The following is a 6,505-nucleotide window of genomic DNA, read 5'->3' as shown; positions in this document are numbered from 1 at the left end:
AGAGAGAGAGCACAAGCAGGCAGAGTGGCAGGCAGATGGAGAGGGAGAAGCAGGCTCTCCCCTGAGCAGGGAGCCGGATGTGGGGCTCAATCCCAGGACCCTAGGATCATGACCCGAGCCGAAGGCAGCCACTTAACGGACTGAGCCACCTAGGCGCCCCAAATCCCAAATAGTCTTAAAACTTCCATTTTACCTTTGTGAAATCTTTAAACTAGAAAAAAATAAAAGCATTTTCTTTTCTAGCCAAGCATAATTATTTTCACAAACTCCTGAGTTCATATGGTCCTGTCAGCCTGTAATTCTGGTAAAGGTTCTATTGCAAACAGTTTTGCTATAATGGGGAGCAGAGGAAAAGTGTCAGTAGCTGGAGGAAGATATAAGGTCTAGGCATTTAAAACAATGGGTTAACTATGGTAGCATGTTTGACGCTGGTGGGAATAGTAAGAAATCTTTTTAAGCACCTTTTAAGCACCGTAAGCTTTCATCTCACTGTTTTGGGGATATACACTGGACTGTAATGCATCTTTCTCCAACAAAAATGTCTCCTTTTGTGTCTAATGGTGTTAAGCTGAAAGTGGTTATCCAGTCCAGCCCCTTGTGTTTTACAGATAAGAAAGCCAAGGTGCAGAGAAAGCATATACAATCTTCTCCTTCTTGGACTACTCTTGTCAATTCCTAACCAGGTTTTCACACCCTCTGTGCTTCCAAGTCATTTCCCACACTGAAGCCAGTGATTTTTTACAAAATGCAGATCTGAGATCGGTCTGCTCCTACCACCAATTCCTTCGCGCCTGGGGGCCCAGGCTTTAGATTTCAAGTTCCAGTGAACAATTATTCCATTAAATTTAATTGATATGTGATTTGTGTTTTTGTTATTTATAAAAATAAAGTTATAGATTAAGTTGGTAAATGCAAATTGTTGAAAAAAAATTGTGTTGCTTCTTACTGGTTCTAAAACCTTGCTGTACTTTAGAATCACGCAGAAAACTTTTAAAAGTCTCAGTGCTTGATCCCAAAGTCCCCATCTGATCTGGCCCCTGCTTATCTTTTTAAATCTCCTCTTCTACCCTCACCCTAGCTCCCTGTACTTAGTCACTGGGACCTCTTTCTTCTCAGAACATACCATGCTCCCTTCTGCCTCAGGGCCTTTGCATTTGCTGGTTACCTCTGTCAGGAATTTTCTTCCCTCCTGATTGTATACGTAAACCTAATTTTCTCTTCAAAGATATCTCTTATTATTTCTTTAGTTAGTTTTTCTTGACCCAACCAATTATATGAGGACCCTTTGTTACATGCATTCCAGGACTTTCAACGCAACCCAGTGCATAATTAATTATGTGCTCACCTGCCAGGTGATTAATATTCTTTCCCACCACACTGAGAGCTGCATGAGCATAGGGTCAGACAATGGTGGGGTTTTTTGTACTTAAACAGTGCTTAGAAGAATTGCTTTTTAAGCACTCCATAAATTTTTGTCATGTGAATGAACAGATCATGAATTGCTATGGAGAGGTTTGAGTAGTTTCTGAGAGACAGATTAGACATAAAAGAAATCATGCATTTATGTGACAATTATTGCCCTATGTACCTTTATTTTTCTCCTTTCTCTTCAAGTTTCAGACTTTTCCTAGAATATTTGCAAGGGTATTGACTATTTATTATTAGGCACAAATATCCAATGATGAGAGATACTTAAAATGAACTTCAACATTGAAAAAAAAATCCAATTTTTACTTTGCTTTGTTAAAAATCTTTTATACTCAGGGCTTAGATCAAATATTTTAGTTTGTATTTCCTTTCAGAGCAATGATCTATCCAATATGTCTAATGGCAATATTACAACTGTTTATTATATTGTGCAAATAATTCCCATGGTCTCCTATTTTCTACTCATTCTTCTAATATAATGGGTTTCTCTCTTATATTAACTAATGTTGTGTCAATTTTTCAGAAAAAAATTACAAAATTCTCATGGTAGATACATGCTGCATATTAGTGGCTATCACTAAATGTTTATCTTGAGCATCTTCCCAAGGTTTCTACCTCTAATTCCCTTCACTGTGGGTTTTGTTATTTGTTTGGTGGCTTTTCTTGCTTGAGTCACATTCTGTAGTTGGGTCTCATGCATTTGTTAAGCCCCTGGGTATAAAGAGATGTTAAATTTCATTAGGTGGAAGGATTATTATTTTTTTGATAGTGTCTATCACGTGACTTCTTTTTGAGAAAGAATAAAATGTGCCAACTGATTTCAATCCTTTATTCCAGTATAAAACAGTCCTTGAGGAAATGGTAGTTTTGATCCTATTTGTAGCTGGTATTCCTAGAGAATTTTAAGACTCTCAGGGACTCTGGAAAGCATTCATGTGTTAGTGGAATAAGCCTAGCTGTTCAAACCCTTATTTTCATACTTAGTAGGTAAGTGGCCTTAGACAATTTCAATATTCTGAGTTCCAGTCTTCTTATATATATCAATGGGGTAAATAGTCACCATATTGGCAATGGATGAAATGAGAGAATACTCCACAGTGTAGGGAGAATGTACTTGTTGGTCAGTAAATCTGATCTTTTTCTTTTTGTACTACACCTGATGAAGCCCAGGCCCAGAAAAGCGTATATAAATACCCCGTCAGAGCTGGGGCCCCACGTCTTTGACCTCTACCTTCCTACTCCACTATATTTCATTAAGTAATTTAAAATTTTTGCTTTAAAGGAAAGTAAAATTCTAGAATATGTTGATAAGCGCTATATTGGTTGAATAGAAGAAAAAAAAACCTTGAATGATATAGTGATTTTCAATGATGCTGAAACTTTGTTGCACATTAGAATTGTCAGCTTTTAAAAAATCCTAATGTGCAGGCTGTATTCCATTCCAATTAAATCACAATATCTGAGGCATGAATATTTTTTATAACTTCGTATGTGGTTTCATACACAGAATTTGCTGAAATTCTACTGAGATTCTCCAGACTGCCTCTAGGATAGTTTTTATGGGTCTGTTCCTTTGTTAATAGATCAAATATCTTGGGGAATGTATTTTTGCAGTGTCTCTTTGGGGTTTATTTTCTGATATATTTTCCCTTCTCTTTATGTAGAAATACAAGCTAACTCTCACATTAGTGACCTCATCACAATCACTAACCTCAATGCTGCTGTATACCAAAGAGGTCAATGACTTGCTTCTTAGTGTTCATCTCTACATGCTCTGTTCTTTCTTTTTTTTAAGATTTTTTTTTGAGATAACGGAAAAACAAAAATTGATTTATTTTACTTTTAAATTCCACACCACAACATTTTACTGAAAATGAAATTATTTTTAATCTATAAATAAAAGACTCTCTAAATGATACTCAGGATGTTTTACAAGTTTGGTTTTAAGATAGATTTGAATTCACAACTGGTCTTACACACAACGATTTCAATCAATTGGGCACTCCGGAACACAATGTGGAGGCATAACAAGTATGTGAGGACTTCTTAATAGTCCTAGGGGATAAAGACCTTTTTAAAATATGGAAAGAAATTAGTCTTTCTACAGTATTAACCCTTAAAAGCTATTCTCCTTTATAGACAACAATATTATTATCAGTTTCATACACTATTACTTTATAAAGAACTCCCAGAGGAAGAAATTTCTGGAGGTTTCCCCAGATATATACAGCTACATTTTCTGTCGTGCTTACAACATCTGCAAAGTATGGCACATCCAGATGCAAATTCTATGATCAAGGGGATTCATAATTGCCTCCTCCATATACTCTTTGAGGTCAGTCAAATTCATAACCATTCCTGTGACAGGATCAATCTCTCTATGCACCGTCACCACAACTTTAGAATTGTGCCTATGGCCATTTAGATTGTTGCATTTCCCAAACAGTTTTATTTATTTTTTATTTTTTTATTTTTTTAAAGATTTTATTTATTTATTTGAGAGAGAGAATGAGAAAGAGAGCACATGAGAGGGGGGAGGGTCTGAGGGAGAAGCAGACTCCCTGCCGAGCAGGGAGCCCGATGTGGGACTCGATCCTGGGACTCCAGGATCATGACCTGAGCCGAAGGCAGTCGCTTAACCAACTGAGCCACCCAGGCGCCCTCCCAAACAGTTTTAAGTTTTCTTCATTACTCAGAGATTTGCTGTGGAGTCGGTGGGTCGCACTGAAGGAGGCGAGGCGGGACACCAGCGCCCGGCTGCGACAGCCCTCCCCGGCGCCCGCCACGCTCATTGCCTCGCCTCCTCACTCGGCTGGTGGCGGGCTTTTAAAGACTTTTATTACTTTGTCAGAGAGGAGGAGGAGAGAGAGAGAGAGACCGAGTGCACACAAGCAGGGGGAGCGGCAGGCAGAGGGAGAAGCAGGCTCCTGGCTGAGTTAGGAGCCTGATGTGGGACTCAATCCCAGGATCCTGGGATCATGACCTGAGCCAAAGGAAGACACTTAACGGACTGAGCCACCCAAGCGCCCTCTACATGCTCTTTTCAAATAAATCCTGCAAAGATATCAGAGAAGGACTCTTCTTTTAATAAGGACATGTTATCCACATTTAATTCAATAGGCTTTAATGAACTTTGGTTTAATCCCTCAATTGAATTTGTCCCTCTGGTATAAATCCAGGCTTTCTGGACTAGGAGTGACAGTCTTCCCAGGAGATGGAATTGCCCTTTGCAGATTTAGCTAGACATTTGTGTCGTAATATGCCCCGATATTTTAGGAACACTAGGGTAATAATCAGGAGTCCACTTTGGACTTCTTGGTTATCTAAAATAGTAACAGGACATTTGATTTTGCGGGTATTTTCTTTCCACACTTCAAGATCTCCTGTAAGTGACTGGGAGGAGTCAGTGTTATCAATGCATCACTGTTTTATCTCTGCCATTTTCTATATTCGCACATAGGATCAGAGCAGAGTCTGGAAGTAATTAGCTTCATTTTTATTATATTTTTAAATTACATCACATTATCATATATTATTTTATTATTTACTAGTTGAGGTCCTGAGAGAATGATCCACATATTTTTTTTTTTTTCCATAGCAGAAGAATGTCATGGGTTTACTCTTCAAGTACTTACTACCCAGAGTCAGTATCCAGATTGTAGTGGATAGTTGTTAATCCTTCTACTCCTCCAAGGGTTCTTAGTTTAGCCTTTAATTTCTTTTTTAAAAAATATTTTATTTATTTATTTGAGAGAGAGAGAATGAGAGAGAGAGAAAACATGAGAGGGAAGAGGGTCAGAGGGAGAAGCAGGCTCCCCGCTGAGCCAGGAGCCTGATGTGGGACTCGATCCCAGGATTCCGGGATCATGACCTGAGCCGAAGGCAGTCGCCCAACCGACTGAGCCACCCAGGGACCCTGTGAACATTTTTTATCTACTTTTATAACACCATTTTTAGTGACTGTATGATATTCCACGGTGTGAGTATACTATTATTTATTTAAGTAATATTCTTACTAGGTATCTAGTTGGCTCCTGATATTTTTGGTATTATCAGTAATACTCTGATAAGTATCCTTCTTGATAACTTTTTTTAAAAGAGATTTATTTATTTGAGAGAGGGAGAGAGAGCGAACAAGGGGAGGGGCAGAGGGAGAGGGAGAGAGAGAATCCTCAATCAGGCTCCCTGTTGAGTGCAGAGCCTGACTAGGGGTTCGATCCCAGGTCCCTGAGATCATAACCTGAGCTGAAATCAAGAGTCAGCTGCCTAACCAACTGAGCCACCCAGGTGTCCCTTGAGTTCTCGCATTTTTAGTGAGCTCTCTTGACCCTCTCTCTACCTACCTACTGCTTGGTCTCTTTTCTTTCTGTTTCACAGTTCTTAAAACTTTATTCTATACTTTCGAAATTTTCATTTACTTTTCAACTCATAGCTCCCTGACTACCACTCCCGCCTCTCAGCTGAAACTGTATGCTACCTCTGCCTTTAGGTACACTTATCCTTAGCTACCTAGGAATAGGTGGCATATAGCATAAAGATGAGGTGTCCCAGGGGTATACAGCTGGAGTGAGAAGTGGGCTGTGTTAGTCAGCTCTGACTGCCATAATAAAATACCATAAACTGGATGGCTTAACAAACAGAAATTTATTTTCTCACAGTTCTGGAGGCTGGGAAGTCCAAGATCAAAGTGCTGGCCAATTCAGCTCCTGTTGAAAGCTCTCTCCCTGGCTAGCTGATGGCCAACTTCTTGGTGTCCTTGCATTAGAAAGAGAGAGGAAACATTCTGGTATCTCTTCTTATAAGGACACTAATCCAGTTTTATCAGGGACCTACCCTTATGACCTCATATAACCTTAATTAATTCCCTGTAGGTCCTGTCTCTGAATACAGTCACATTGGGGGTTAGGGCTTCAACATATGAATTTTGGGAGGACACAATTAAGTCCATATCACCGGCTAATCACCCAGTTCTGGAAGACACCTGGGTCTTCACAATGCTCCAGTTTGAAACTCAGCTACCTGCTGGTCACCTACACCTGGAAATCCCATAGGCATCTCATAGTCAATATATCTTAAA

The 6,505-nt window shown here is 39.4% G+C and overlaps 1 pseudogene; it reads right to left on the bottom strand.

Annotated features, from left to right (window-relative positions):
* Positions 1–3,551: 3,551 nt before the first annotated feature.
* Positions 3,552–4,220, bottom strand: LOC110588390 (annotated as a pseudogene).
* Between the last annotated feature and the right edge of the window lie 2,285 nt (positions 4,221–6,505).

This window comes from Neomonachus schauinslandi, chromosome 2, assembly GCF_002201575.2.
Source record: "Neomonachus schauinslandi chromosome 2, ASM220157v2, whole genome shotgun sequence".
NCBI classification, from domain to species: Eukaryota; Metazoa; Chordata; class Mammalia; order Carnivora; family Phocidae; genus Neomonachus; species Neomonachus schauinslandi.
Note: the sequence above shows the minus strand (reverse complement) of the source record. Positions and strands in the feature narration are given on the sequence as shown.